Below are 16,426 nucleotides of genomic sequence, written 5' to 3'. Positions count from 1 at the left end.
GACCCACTGGTATGGACCGGTTCAGACGATAGGGAGCAGTGGGGGACTTCTCTGTGGTAATCACATTATACAATAATTTTTAAACACTTTTTGTATAAATTAATAACATATTCAATAGTATACGGTCATGGACCAGGGACAAATCGAGTAAAACTAAACAATATGGCCACCAAGTTATGCTATTCATTCGCACACGAAATAAATAATTCAAAATCAATTCTTGAGCTTTATTAGTTTACAAATGGGACACCGGAATGACAAGGAAATGTGTCTATTATGATTATTTACTGTAGCAACTAAATTTATGACTTAACTTGTTTATATATATATATATATATGTATATTTTTTTAATTTTTTTTATTATTTAATAAATGTTTACATGTTACATTTTTTGACATATTTTTAACTACCATACTAGGCTAATGTCCGTGTTGTGGTAGTTATACATGAAATAATAATAAAGATAAAATAAAAGAACTAAAAAATACTATTTTATAGTAACATAAGTATGCAAGATATTCATATATCAACATATATGAATCCATAAATTCAATAATTGACAGCCAATCACCAACATCGAGGCAACATCTACCGTATTATTGCGGCAACTCCAACACGGAATCACAATTGTATACCGTTCACCATATACAGAATTTGGGTAAAGATTATAAGGATGATTGTACTATTCTCATCTACTATTATCTATCTATCTAGTATTCTGTGATGTTATGCTCATTTAGATGTTATTTGTGTTAAATTAAAATAAACATGTAAAAGTCCAACTGGGCGTGTAATTTAAAAGAAATAAATAAAAAGTATTCTGTTTCAGAAAAAGTCTTTCTATTATTACACGATTATTTTTGCACTTCGTAATTCACTTTGATCGAGTTCTTGAAATTGATTTACAATCTTTATTTATTTAATCGAATTTTTAAATAATTATTATTGAGAATCTAGTATCTAGTTAATCGTTTAATTTAATCTAGTTAATCGTTTCACAATGGCTGTTACAATTATTATTAAATACAAGGTACACAATATTAATATTGCGTCTCGTACCGTTTCACTATTGTGATGTATTCAAATAATACTGAGGCTTAATGTGAAACAAAGCCGTCATAATAACATCGATCCGCTTTCGAATTGCCAGAAAACTCAATACACACTATTCGGCGGGAGCTTTCATCTTAAGCAGAAAGCTCATTGAACTTGTATATTCGAGTTTGATTACGCTTTTCGCTATTCTCCAGCATTTCGTATCTGAGATAACGTAGATTTTCGTTTGTATTTTACCAACAAGTTATAACATAGTGTCAGAATAATATTTTATTTGCATTGTGTTAGGTTAGGTTGAACATCTTGTTGGATTTACAATTAAATTTTCATCTGTCAATTCTTAAATAATATTATTATACTTTGGCGTTTTGTGCGACAGTAAAGGGTTGTCTGTGTGGCCTACTAAACGAATCAATTGATGAATCGAATAAATACAATTCGAACAAAGGTTTATCGGAAATACCCTTTTATGTATACGAGAAAAACACGAGTAAAACACACTATCAAACTGTGGAACCTTCGCGCAGAACGCAGTGAAGTGAAAAGTTCTGTTATCGGTTGTAGCCTTTTCGGAATTTCCCGCTATAACCTAGATTGTGCGATTTTGCCTTCTTATTTATAACAATATAATAATGAATGCTTCTCCCTATATGTGCGCAGTTATTTTTGTAAGATTCATTATCCATCAATATCACAAACCTATAGGCACATAGAATCGCATTTACTTTCAATATCAAAAGCTTAATTTTGTTTTACTTTGCGGGAATCGAAACCGAAACGAATTGATTTGTTTTGGTTTCGATTCCCGCAAAAATGCGTAAAAAGTAAAATGCGTAGACTACTTCTTTAGTGAGGCCGTACCTATACTTATACTATACTTATTTTTGATGAATTATATTCGCCCCATGACAGAGAAATGTCTCGTCTCTTTTTATAAGTGAAATATCTCAAGTTTTTTCTTCAGATTCTTCAAATACAAAGCTTCACAGGTAGATTTTTAAACAATTTGTTTTACTGAAACTCTCGTGCCATCAATCATCGTTCAATTTGAACAACATCCGCGGGCTTTGCGGCCTCGTACTTTTATTTATTGTCCAAAACATCCTGTTCATTATTCATTCTCCGATGAAAACAACCTCTTCAATTAATGAGAAGTCGCACAGGGCCATCGTTCAATATCTGATAAATAGATTCGAGATTATCCTTATTCGATCTCATTAGGATGATATCCGGTTTTTCACGTTGAATACGAGACAAAGGAACGGTTTCAATCGCTGAGGAATTTGGACTTCTGAATCTAAATCTAGAATGAAATGTTGGTGAGGCTATGGTTATATTTTGATTTATTTTTGGTTCGTTTGCTTGCCGAGGGTCTTTTTCAATATGGTCCCCAGATTAGGCTACAGAAAGGGCTAACCCAACTGACAATCTTATTTAGATAATCTTTTTTAAATTAACTTCTTTTTTTGTCGTATGAAAAATCTCTTCTACAATTTAATCAACATACAATACTAGGCTTGCAAATCTCTGAATCCTTTTACTGAAAAGAAGCTATTTATTTGTGTTTTATCACAAATAATACCTTACCAGCTTGAATAGAAAATATGGTGAAGTTGAAACTTGGCCAATCCGTTTTTGGTATTCAATCACTTGATATTATATTTGTAATTTGACATTTTTGTCGGGAAAAACACCTTTAATTTTCACCAATTAATTAAAGTTCAACTATATACTTACTCCCAAGCACAAATCAAATATAAATTACAAATGTGACCTAAAGCAAATAACAACTCTGGGCCTAATTTCCACCCCTTGAGTCAAACGAACTGGTGGTTTCCGTGTGTAAAAAAATAATGATAACTGTCTAATTATATGTAGTAAACTTTATTAGTAGACTATAGAAATACGAAGGAAATAAATACACATGTCACATCACATACCATAGTTATTTAATTGTTTTTCCATTGTTAGTCAATGAAGAATGACAACTGTTAATATTAGACCAATATTTACCTTGAATTCCATTCTCTTGCCTGAATACATACTTATTTACTTCGCTGAATTATTATCAAATCTGTGTACCCATTGTACCCAATGCTAGCCAATATCTTATGCGTCTTATATAAAACCGATTCATTCACAAAAGCAGCGTCTTACAAAACCAAATTAGCACGGGGTCAATGCTGCGTGTTACGTCAACAAAGATTTCTAAACCATGGCTTGGGCTGGGAAAGCGAATGACGTGACGTGGGGATTGCTGAAATGAAACCTGAAAGCAAACCAAGTAGTGGAAATTCACAATGCTCTGTTGATATTGGGAGTCTGAATCTTCTCAGCTTTGTGTGCAAAAAGTTCGGCTGAATCATCAGGTTTCATCTCCCGTAAGAACGCTCCTGTCCGATTCCATACAAAAATCAGGATGACAATAATTACATTGCACTTAAGAATCCTATTTTGAGCAAAACGAATCACGAATAGTCCTACACGAACAGATTACTAGTGAAAAAAAAATCATTCAAAAGTTTGAGTCCTAATGGTATGAATGAAAATTCACTACTTTCCGTGACACGCGAACACTGATTTTAAGTTGCTCGAAAAGAATCCAACATTTCAAATAAAAAAAACAAATGTAGCTAAAAAAATATTGAACTCTTTAATCTTAATGAGCTGGACTTTTTCTACAAATTCTTGCTCTGTTAAATAAACAATTCCAGAGGAAATTGTTTCGAATTCTAATCTACATTTTAAATAGGTAAATAGAGGGAAGCACGAGGAAGCGATACGCCTTGATCGATGTTTCTTTTATACAAGTCGGGGCCTAATTTATTTTTTCCGGCCTAATACTTTCCCATTAATCACGAAATTGAAAAAAAAGAATTACTGCGTTTTGCTAAAATCCTTTAACACGATCGAATCTCCTGCGTGTACTTTTCATTAATTTGGATTATTTCTTTTACATTAACAAAAGCTTGTAGATAAAGTTTTCAAATTCACTTGAAGATTATTCTATTATTCAGATTATTCTGTTTAACATTTTTATTGAGTATTTTATCGTGTTGCGCTTTGTCCTCCCGAGCCAACGTTTCGGACAGCGCTTTCGACAGTATCTAATGCTACGTATACACACGCGAGCCGAACTGCCGAACTGAACCTCCACTTATGGGAAAGGAACGAATCAACCGCAAATGGCGCGAAACGCCGCTTGCAGTTGTTTCGTTCCTTTCCCGTAATTCGTGGCTCGGTTCGCGTTTCAGTTCGCAAATGTATACTTACCATAAGATATGTAAATTGTTGTGAAATATTATTATTCTGTTCACCTGAGAAGAGTGCTTGTAAAGTAAATACTTCGTCCTCTTGTTTATTTGAATCAACTATTTTTTATCCAGTTTTTATGAAAGTCCTTTTGTAAAGCAGCCTTTTCTATCTCTCTTTTATTTCAAAGAGGGTACTCGAAAATCACTCAATAAAGGTAGGTTTTGTCCCTTGCTAAAAGCCAGTCGTCCGGACTCTCACTAATGAATAAACGACTCTTGCTGGTGGATTTCTAATCCCACTCAGTCGAATAGCCGACGTCGCTTTATTTCCGCTTTTGAAGGCTTTTTCCGCCGCGCTTTACTTTCACGCGTCGATATTGAAAGGCAGTCGCGGCAGCGCGACGCCCGGCGGATACTAGCTGAACTTCCGGTCAGGATTATTGTTCCCCACAATGGGACCATTCCACACTTCCAAATGACCTCATTTTTACACTTCCAATGGGTTGAACTTTTTTTTATGCTGTATTTGCACTTTTCAAACGTTTGTGCTCTTTTCAGTTTGGATTTTAGTGGATAACCGGTGATATGATGGCTTTAATGCATAACATTTTGATTACGTTTGCGGACTCGTGGTTTTATGCTTTAAAGTTTGCCAAATATTATAATTCTGGTGACCCGTCAACAAACCACACACATGTAAACGTTTGACCCGAGCAATTCAAAATACCGTATTACCATTCAATGGTTTACAATAATTATCGTCAATAGGAATTGTGGCCGAATGCGAACGTGTTTCGTGATAATATGTGCATTCAATAAAATGGTAGTTGACATGTCGCTAAATGACGTTGACAAAGTAGGTATATTTTGTACATATCATTTATGTAAATTGGAACTTTTCACTTTGGAAGGCGAAACAGCTGTCAAGTGTAAAAATTAATATACCCAACAGATTTAAAAATGATTTTCCTTCTTAAACACCAATAAAAGCAAAAATCGCACTTAAACATCTTAAGGACGACAAGTTTTAAGACACGTTTTAAAATTGATGATTTATACTAAAAAAAAACATTTTTTTTGTAGTTAAACGATATTTTATTTTGATATGACATCAACCCTTTTAATATAGGCAATTTGTGTCTTCTTTATTTATTTGTATACATTTAAAATGCTTTGCTGCGAGGACTCAAGAGTTATTGTTTTTTTTTAAATTACAATTTTCTACACGATCCCCAGGACCAAAGGCCTTACTTAAAGCACTGTTTGACTAGTTCAGAGCAAAAAAGCTACAAATATTTCACGAATAATAATAATTAACATTGTTTTTTTTTTTTTTTTTAATTAACCATTTTTCGGATTTTTTTACATTTTTTTTTTTTTATAATATTGATTATATTTTATGCTTTTGACTGTCCAACTAGAAAGGATTCCGGTTTTAGGAATTAAATTAAATTAGATTAAAACACCATTATATAACTATCAACTGTTTTTTGGATAACCAGATATATTAGAGTAGGTTGAATGATAAAAACCTACGCCAATATACCTGGTTATCCTGTAGTTCATATTACTAGAGGACAAAACATCTATTATAAAATATATTTTGCAAACAAGACGACGTGCTCCGATGAAAAACCAATCTTAACCATCTATTAAAAGTAAAGCTGACAACAATAGAATAATATTAAAAACTGAATAAAACCTGATAGATTCAGTCAACCCAACAAAGTTTTACCCAGCTCCCAGAAGGTAATTAACCCACCAGGGCTTCTAGCACGCGTCGAATGTTGTATCGATAACTAGCAACCCGCCCCGGCTTCGCACGGGTGCAATGTACTAATGTGGCGTTATAAGTGTCCGAACGATTTAGGCACATGAATATTTTACATAATGCGTTTTGTTTTTTTATTAATATTTTACCGATTTAACGACTTTATTAGGTTATATTAAGGCGATGCACTACGTCGTGTAAAATTTTAAATTGAGCCGCTATCAACAACAACCCTTACGTAGATGGCGATAAGGTTTAAATTCCCGCTTAACACCATCCGCCTGTTTTGATTTATGCAAGAAAAAAACATGGCCAAAAAGTGCCTTTTATTTTATTTTGTGGATGTTCAGGCATAAATATTTAATTTTTTTTCGATCATTTTATAAATAACTTAATTTGACACATTATACAATAAAATCATAACCGAAAATGGGTTCGTAAGTAGGAGATTTTGAACTTTAAAGCAGTTTTCATAGGCCTTATACATTATTTTTTTCTGGGCTTATAAAAAGACTTATCTAAAAAACACTCGATTATTTCAAAGGCCAAGATGTATTCTACTCGCAGTATTTAATTAAAGCATCTGAAACATTTCTAGGCGTACAAATTTTCAAACCAAAAACACATGATTTTGCATTACTACTTATGGCATCGCCTTAACTGTAAATATCAAAGTTTTGTCTTGAATCATTAAATCCTGCAATATTCAATGTTTGCCCCTGTAACGTATTAATGGTCTTTGAAAATGGCAGTTTTACTGGAAATTGCAGTCATTTAAATTGAATGAGTCATTTGTAGGAAAATAATGATCGTGTAAAGCGAAGATTTTTTCATATGGGTCCCAATACGGGGATCGGTATGAAAAAATGGGTTCCATGATAACTAAACACAGTGACTATTCACTATTCAACACACATTTAAAAAGTGATATAAAGTCATTAAAAGCGATGAAATTTTTTTAACCTAACCCAGTTAATAAAGTTTTTGTTTCGTCACTTTCCATGACTTTATATAACTTTTTAAAGATGTGATGAATTATCATTTTGATGATTTATCCGGTCACCGAAAAAATGATGGTGTATAGGTAGTTTTAGTCGTTGTAACAAATTATTATAAGCAATTATTAGTCGGTTGAAATATCCATACAAATTGAAAATATCTCCCGAGTGAAAATAAATCCTGCCGACGGGAATTGAACCCGCGCCTTCTGATGTCCGGTCATGTGCTCTGAGACCACTGAGCTACGTCGGCTTATTTCCAACACGCCCAATAGTTCAATATGTACTAGTTGTGAAATGTTATCGATAAAACCCTTATCGATAAACCATGCTAGGGTTCCATGATAAGTCAACACAGTGACTATTCAACACACTTTTAAAAAGTGATATAAATTCATTAAAAACGATGAAATTTTTTTTAACCTAACCTAACCTACTTAACCCAGTTAATAAAGTTTTTGTTTCATCACTTTCCATGACTTTATATAACTTTTTAAAGATGTGTTGAATTATCCGGTCACCGTACAAATATATAATACATTTCTACAATGATCTATGCTATTACTAACTATAGGCTAGTCAAAATCTCGAGTGTTTTTCTTAAACCCTATGATAATTTTACTATGTGAGCAGTTGACTAGATTTCTCATGGAAGGATGTAATGACTTTTTTTAATATTTGAAATTGTCGTCTTAAAAATTCTTTTGCTTTGCAACGTCCCTATGTAAGAACCTAAGATCTGTAATTTTTTAATGTATTTTTTTCATGTACATTTTTTTAAATAGGCTTCGTGCGAGTATTTAATTAAGAAATAAATTCTTCACGAATGTACCTAACTACATAATGTGAGGTTACATTTTAATTTTTAATATGCAAATGTTGTACCCTTTCAACGCATCAATTTATGATACATGCTAAAACACGAGTTACTCACGGATAGTGAATAAAATATAAATATAACTGTGACGGGTTTTGGTCACGCTTTCGTCAATTTTTTGTGATTAATGTGGTACAAAATTTGGGCGTGAGCTTAAAGAAATGAGTCATAAAAAAACCAACGGTGGCACAAGTTTGAGAACTGCGCATTTTATATTCACCAAGCGTTTATAGTCACAAGTGTAGCGAATATATTTTAAAGAACATTGCGTTCTACACTGTGTAGGTACTGAACCGTAACTACAAGATATTTTTTTGTTTATTTTGGTAAACTTAAATAAATCAGAAATTCATTATATTATTCATGAAGAGGAAAAATCGTGGAATTACGAATATAACAAGTTTTCAAATATGAATACAAAATGTTTTCACTATTATAATGGGCTGTTTCCGACGGAAAAAAATAGCGTAGATGATAGGAATAAATGCCGACTGTCCCCAAACTACGACCAAACTGCACGGGGCCAATGAAAGCTGTGTGTAGATGCGTTTTAACGTATGGGTAAATGATGATGGCGACACCTTTGGCCGCGCGGTTTCTTACTAATAATGGTATATGGTACATCTCCTTTGTTTCTATTACGAATTGAAGATACATACCAAAAGCCTTTTATTTTATCCTCTTGACACACTACAAGTTTATTTAAAACAAATATGTTGAATCAATTGTACACGAAAAAAAATTATCCTGTTAAAAAAGTCTTATCATGCCAAATTCCTGATAAAATATTAGTTCGTGAAAATATCGAGAACACGTGTTCTTTTCCTAATAAATATCATGACGGAATGCGACAATGTCAGTATGTCAATATCAGTATTTATATGTGTAAGAACACGTGTTCCGCCGTTCTCATAAAACATTCACTTTTAACTGATACTTTATTATGAACTCTGTGAATTGATTCGTTAAAGGCCTGCAGTCCCGTTTTTAACAAGAAAACGAATAATTTGACCAGATATTTTAAGTTAATTTTACATCAGTATGTTTTCTCCGTGTGCCTACCTATATCGCTGAATTTGATAATTCTCACACACCTTCAAATATAAATGCCTTCAATGTAGATTTGAATGGAAACTTATTTCGCCACTGACTTAGCATCTATTTACTATTAGACTGAGACAATTAGATTAAGGTAAATCGACATGCATACTCTGTCTCTCCTGCTTGACATCATATTTGATTTCGAATTTGTACAAATATACCGAATTTCTAAATTTGAAATTTAAGCGAATAATCATCAGACTTTTGAATCACGAGACAAGCTCACGTCACATTTTTTGTGTTCTTCTTTATTTTGTGTTCTATATATATTTGCACTATGCCGGACTTAAACCAACCTCTGGTAGAGTAAAATATCTTGCAGTTTTGTCACGTATACCGAGAGAAAAATAAGTATTGTTAATTTATTAAAAATCTCATTGAAGAAGAAGATAATATTAATATACACAGAAAATATAAAAGATAACGGTCACAAGTAGGAATTGAACCCAGGATCTCTTGTCTTACCGGGACAGGTGTCTTTAACCACTCGACCATTGGGACTATTTATTAAGCGTCATATTTTTCGATATCATATTTCAAATTCAGAATAAAAACTATCGTCTTGCAACAAATTTTCCCCTTTTCAAATGGAAACAAAATTTCTAATTAAATTGGTTTGTAACTATCTATTCAAATTATAGGAAATCCGGTTGCGAACAGAATTGCAGGCCGTTTCCTGATAAACTTTTAGTAAATTCCTAATAAATTGGAACACATGTTCATGCACCTGCATTTGCCTTGATAATATATAATAACGAAATGCGAAAATATTACAATTTTTATGAACACGTGTTCCGACTTCGTCATAATATATTCGTGTATAACCTATTGATTCAATCGCTAAGGGCCTGCAATCCCGTTTTTTTTTACCGGATTACGAATAATTTAAATCGATTCTTAATAATTTAGCAATACTATTTTTTTCCGTGTACAAGCTCAGAAATGTAGCCCGTATAAATATTTTAATAACCGACGAACCGACAACGTCCTAAAAAATATCAGTTTTAAAAAACTGGAACGAAGCTTTAGCTAGCATTAACATTCCAAAAACACAAATTCATTAAAAAAATCTGCTGCAAAAAATATCTTCTATAGATGGGTTGTTTCATAGAATGTGAACAATTCATCAAATTTCAACGTTCATTTTAGGGTTCCGTGAAAGTCATATACAAGTTCTGTTATTATATCATTATAGGCCACATACTTGACAGAACTAAAATAATAATTTGAAAAGAACATTCACGTAACTTGAAAATTAACTTTGAAATTTGAAAAATTTTCTGAAACAACCCGTCCTTAGTGTATACACAAATTAATTTCAAATTCTGTGTAATTAATTTCATAAATATACTGGAAACATTTTCTTCTAATTGTATCTCTTATAAATCCTCATCAAAAGCTTGAATTTTTGAAATTCACTCTAAAAAATAGTTAAATTTTCCCTATTATTAATTTTCCTTAAAGTAATACTTGTTTTGCTTGTATTGAGCCAACATAATATAAGTATTTTAGTGTAAAAGCGTCTCTAGTGCTTGGTTTTTGGGCTTATCTTTCCAACAACCCTCTTCCGAAGAGGCTTTCAGGGAATATTCTAAATTGGGCCTGTCATATTATCAACCCTTACTTGCTTCTTTTGAAGTTGTTAACAAGGCAACCTAGTATTAAGATATTGGTACTTTTTAGTATTATTTACAGTATTGCTTACTAAATTTAAAATTAATCACTCCATTCTCTCTCACTATCTCGTTTATATAATAGAAATAAAAAAAAATATCTAATTAAATTTTAATTTCATTATAATGAAAAAATATATCATGTGTATTCATTGTATTGCGCATTACGATTAAAGAAAATAATATCTTTATCTACAAATTCTACTTCAAGAATGCGTTATTGGATACGAAAAATAATAACCTTTTATATTAAGCCAACGCGTTAATATTTACTTATTCTAGTCTCATCCATTGGTTTGCCTTCCTCTTGTGTACAAGTTAGTTCGGGTTGATTTGAGATCAATACGAAGTTCATCCAATCTATTGGGTTTATGATCATCTTAGACCGACCAACGCTTTGCTTAATCAAAAGAAACAAATACTAATAACAACCAGGGTAAGTAGTATCCTATTCAACAAAATTTAGATCTGGGAACCGAGTTCAGTGAACTATATAAAGATTGTTAAGTGACAAGTTTATGAAAAGCTTGGGACCGATGAAGCCTTATAAATTAATATTTCATTTATTTACGTAAACTAATTTAGCAAAATTTTGATCTTTTGAGCAATGTAAATAACTGCAAAACTTACTTTTTAGGACGTCCACGAAATCCTTGACCTTCGCCGTAAATCACGCTCAATACTATTCTGGGCTTGTTTTCCAAAAGCTTCTTTTATTCCAACTCCCAGAATCTGTGCCGAAGCTCGGAGGCTGTACAATTAATTTTTAATTCAAAAGATGTGCGTTTTCCATTGAGTCGCTGGGGAAATTTCCTCGTCATTCCTTTATGCTGGTTTTGACGCATTTTAGATTCTTTTCTTGAGAGGACAAACATTTTTGTACTTACAAAAATTCTCTGATTTCTATATTGTTATTATTAATGATATCGTAGTTTATACAGTGTGTTAAGGGACGTGTCTTACTTTAACAGACTTAATTTAAGTTCATTTCGACTAAAAACATTTAAAAAAATCAGTAGGTATTGGACAGTTAGGGTCGGGGTGAAGGGTTGGGCGTTTACTCGGCTAAGTGACCAGTGACGATGTATGGAATTTTTTTGTTGTTTGTGTTTAAAGAAAGAAAAAAAATTAAAAAACATCAACAAAGTTACCGGATACCAAAATTTCATTTTCATTTTTTACTCCGAACAATGTCAGAAATCACTGGTTACGGCGAAGCTTAATGGTAAATCACTATTTTGATAATTTTTATAATCTTTATAATTTGTAATCTTCTCCATGATATCTTGGTTTATAACCGTTTTATGGAGAACATGAAAAATAAAATAAAAATAAATAATGAATTGGTGTACATTACGGATACCAAAAAAAATGCTTATTATAAAATAAAGGTTTTACTATCGTTTCGCTTGAGTAGAATACAAATAAATTAATCGATAAAAATATAAATGTATACTACTAAAAAATAAAAAAAAAACACTTTTTCAACAGAAATGTATGAACGCGCAAAGGAAACAACTTTAAAAAATACAGTATTATAGCTAAGATTATCTGTGACAGTTTCGTTGATTATCTTTTTTGCTTTCTCATAAAATTATTTACAAAATAAATACAACCAGTTTTGTGCTTGAAATCGAACATAATTCTAGACAATAAGAACAATAAGAACAACATTCTAGACTGCTTTCGTCAAGCGATGTTAATGCCTATTACGTAGAATATAAGGCATACCAAGAATATACACATTTTTGGCTTGTAGCTTCCTCTTAAAGTAAGTCAAATGCGTCTCTTAACATCCTATATAAGTACGAGTACATACTTCTTCTGGTAGAATTGAATTAATCTAAAGAAATGAATCACTTGTGAATTTACTTTGGCCTTTGTTTTGCAAAGCCGTTCCATATTAAACAGTTATTCCTATTCAACATGTATTATCTTTTAAACTATAAAATGCTGATAAATAATATTTACGATTTATTTTCCTGTGAGAAATAGCGCAAAAATGATGTAGGATATGAAATACATTAAAGTTTACCAATAAAGCTCAAGCCATTATCGAGCAGCTGCGCTATGGACCATAATACTTCTGCAAGTTTTCACTATTCTGGTGAACGTTGGTGAGCTCCTTTTTTAATGGATGGTACTAGAAAACATACAGATTACCGAGCTATGTTGTGAACAGAATTGGACGCTCTGAAAATTGAATATTTGAGGAAGAGCAATAACACTTCAATGCTTTCAATTTCAAATATTACCATTTTCCTCTGTAACAATCTTAATTATATAAAAATGAATTTTCTTATAAATTGCTTGTTTTGTATTCCGGAATGTTCGCCTCTCTAGCTCGTTTAAGGATTTGTATGTCTAATATTTTGATACATAAATATTTTTGTAAATGAAATACACTTCGGTTTCAAGGGGACAAATCACCGCACCATTCTGCTCCTTTAAATTTATATGCCTCTGATCTCCCCAAAGGCGAATAGTTCAGAAGGGGTAGTTTATGTATTTACCTGTTGGAGGTTGTATTCGAGGGAAGGGTAAATAACTTGCTAATTCTCGTCAAGGTTAGGTTTTAAGTTGCTAAGGTAAAGGACCCTACCCTTGTCATTACGTTGCGCTGGCAGTGTACACCGTATACCTTTAGAATTTCTATCAAATTAGTAGTTAGAATGTGCACTTAACTTTTTCTCTCGTCTTCCATTAAGGTTTATAATATTTTCTCTTTCAAACTAAAGTTTTCTTCAATGGTTTGGTTGCTGCCTCGGCTCTGAATATTAATTTTCTACCAGGTTATAAATAGCTTGATCCAACCTTTCATCCTCAAATATACGACAAACACGTCCTAAAAGCTGTTAAGGAAAATTCTTAAAGTATTTCTCTCCGCGGTTATTTATCAGGTTAAGAATAACCCGACAATATTGACTTACTTTTCCCATCATTAAATGATGGAGGATTTAGCTTTCAGAAGATTAAATCCGATTCATCTGCATGCGAACCCAACGCTTTGGACAGCTCGTCTACAAAACAGTAATTTATCAATCGCATTTATTAGGTTCCTTTCAGGACTCACACCTTATCTACGTATAAATCGAAATAATTGGCTCGTTAGGACGTTGTTTATAATTTACTATTACAACGAGAGATGACTTTTGAGCAATCTTTTAAAAAATGTGTTCTTCTCATATATTTGTATTGCATTTGAGATCGCTTTTGAATTCGACGCATCGCAATTTGCCTTTGCAGCTTCAGGATCGCAGAATGCATTTCCAATATTATTTATGCAAGTACAGCGTTTTCAGAAGTCTTTTATATGACGCCTTATAGATAAAGTTTTCCTGCAGTGAGTGTTATTTTTCCTAAAAGTTATGCGATGCACTTTTAAAAGTTTTTTCTTTGACTATGGTGAAGACGTGTCAGTTGAGTAAAGTAAATAACCTTTTATTTATTTTACTGCCTTTTGAATATTTATGTTTGTACCACAGGTATCTCCTTATTACTACTTCTCTATCAATTAAGTTTTGTTTAACGTAATACTGTGACATTGTTCGAAAACGCTATTGTTCTACGCTATTTAAAAAAAAAATATTTCAAAATTATTTAATATTTACTTAAGTCATAAGTTTTGTATATTTGGTTTTATAATCAAAATTTCCCCAGTTTTAACAAACAGAAGCCCGCATAATAATTGTGAGAATATTCGATGCCTTATTTTTATGTTTATGTGCGGAATAAAAATATCATGTTTTAAAAAATATTTATTTTACACCGCTCGATATTGTTAGTGTGTTAAATTTTACAAATGCATTGGGAGTTTATTAGAAGAAATGGCAACATATGAGAAGAATCACATCGTGATCACTACTTGCATACGTGTTGCCTGCCTATCATAAATTTATTCTGCCTACCTTTGCCTAGAAATGACGTATAGCTCAAACACGGAATTGGTAAACTTTCATGGAAAAAAATATATACTCGTATCTGGGATCGAAAATATATTATAAAATCCTACCAAAAATAAACATTATAACCTGCTAAACGCTATTCATGTTCAATAATAACCAAGATGATTGACTTGGGCAGAGGGAAGTTTGCTGAATTTTTATTCTTAAATTCAATAATACATATGCTAATAATATATAGTGTTACAAAAATAAACGTAGTATAATGGCTTTACAAAATACTGGAATACGAACTCTTTATTCTATGACCACGCATAACTGAGTATTTGATTCCTTTGAACAGGCAATCTCCCTGGCTAGGAACTACGATTGACCTAACAAGCCTGACATAAATATTTTAATATATTTTTCTTAAATATTCTCAATTCTTTGAGAATATTTAATATTACATAGAAATCATCCAATTATAATAATTATTAAATATATAACTACGTAATGTTCTAATATTGTTTTTGAGTGCGTACCCGTGCGGGGCGCGTATTATTTTCCGCTTTCATTACAAAGTTTGGAAAACGCCCCAGCACCTCCTTAAGTTAGCGTAGATATTTTTTACCTCCCCGATTTTTAAACCAACAGAAAAATAAAGTAAAAGCACCCGCAAGAAGTTTTTCCTTTGGAAAATAATTCCGGCCAGAGCAAATAAATAAAATAAGCCTACGAAAGTCACCTTTTGAATTCGTTCGTGCTTTGGAAATGATAATGTTCTTAATTAGGACTTCAAAGATAACCGCCCATTTTATTCAAGTGGCGCACAAAGAGGTAATTAAATGCGCCTTCCTTTTGAAATAGCATTTTTAATTTTCATGAGATTTGACGTCGGGGATCCCCCTCTTGAAAAATTTTCAGTGCATGTTTCGGTTCTATGACAAATCAGAACATTTTTGAAAAGTCAAGTCATTAAAGAAAAAACCTAACATAATTATTTCTAATTATGTGACTGATTACCCAAGTTTCATCGCCGTGTTGACCTTTCAGACTCTTACGAAAGCGACCCACCCTAAGCAAATGCTTGAATCGTCTCCGCGAGTTGAGTCAAGTGCGAATAGAGCACTCACTACTCATGTTTTGCGTTGGGCGTGTTTGAACACATGTCTAGTTATTAATTTAACAAATGTGTTGGCTTTGTATAACAGTTTGCTTATTAATTACTTCAGACAAGTATTATGAATGGTATCGGAATCTTTGTTTATTGACGTTGTAAATTATATTGGCTTCAAACGTTTGCAATTTATTTCTCATATTCATGTTTTTTGCTGTTTATTCAGTTGTCGAATTATTGAAGATCTGAGTAATAATAACTACTTACCTTTAACATCTAATTACCTTTTCTTTTGTGTGTTATGTAGAATTGGCTAATATCTTATGAATCACTTACGTGGCTGTAATTACATTTACATAACAACTGTGAAACAATATTTTTAACTGAAATAGTTTATTTTCATCGTTATTTTTAATCGTTTTTCTTGTTTTACACCATCGTAAATCCAATAACAACTACATGTTATGAAGTTGAGATGAGAAAATGGTTGTAGATAATGTATTTCTGCCGTCAATTGATTTGCAACCTGTCAGGACGGGAAATAAAGCAGTGATTTATGACGTACGTTGCAGTCAGCAACGGCGGGAAAATACGAAAGATTGAATCACGAATGAGTTGCTTTTACTGAATTAATTTCAGCGTCGCAAGTCACACTTTTCTGTAATGTTCTGACGCAAACATCTCTATGACGAAA

The 16,426-nt window shown here is 32.4% G+C and overlaps 1 protein-coding gene across 9 annotated transcripts in view; it reads left to right on the top strand.

The window, feature by feature from the left end:
* LOC149420950 (uncharacterized) overlaps window positions 1-16,426 on the top strand; it is a 496,980-nt gene that overhangs the window by 99,032 nt on the left and 381,522 nt on the right. The window lies entirely within an intron of this gene.

The sequence above is a fragment of the Hesperophylax consimilis genome, chromosome 9 (genome assembly GCF_061612785.1).
Source record: "Hesperophylax consimilis isolate HC1 chromosome 9, BYU_Hcon_1.0, whole genome shotgun sequence".
NCBI classification, from domain to species: Eukaryota; Metazoa; Arthropoda; class Insecta; order Trichoptera; family Limnephilidae; genus Hesperophylax; species Hesperophylax consimilis.
This window is presented reverse-complemented; position numbering and strand designations above follow the sequence as displayed.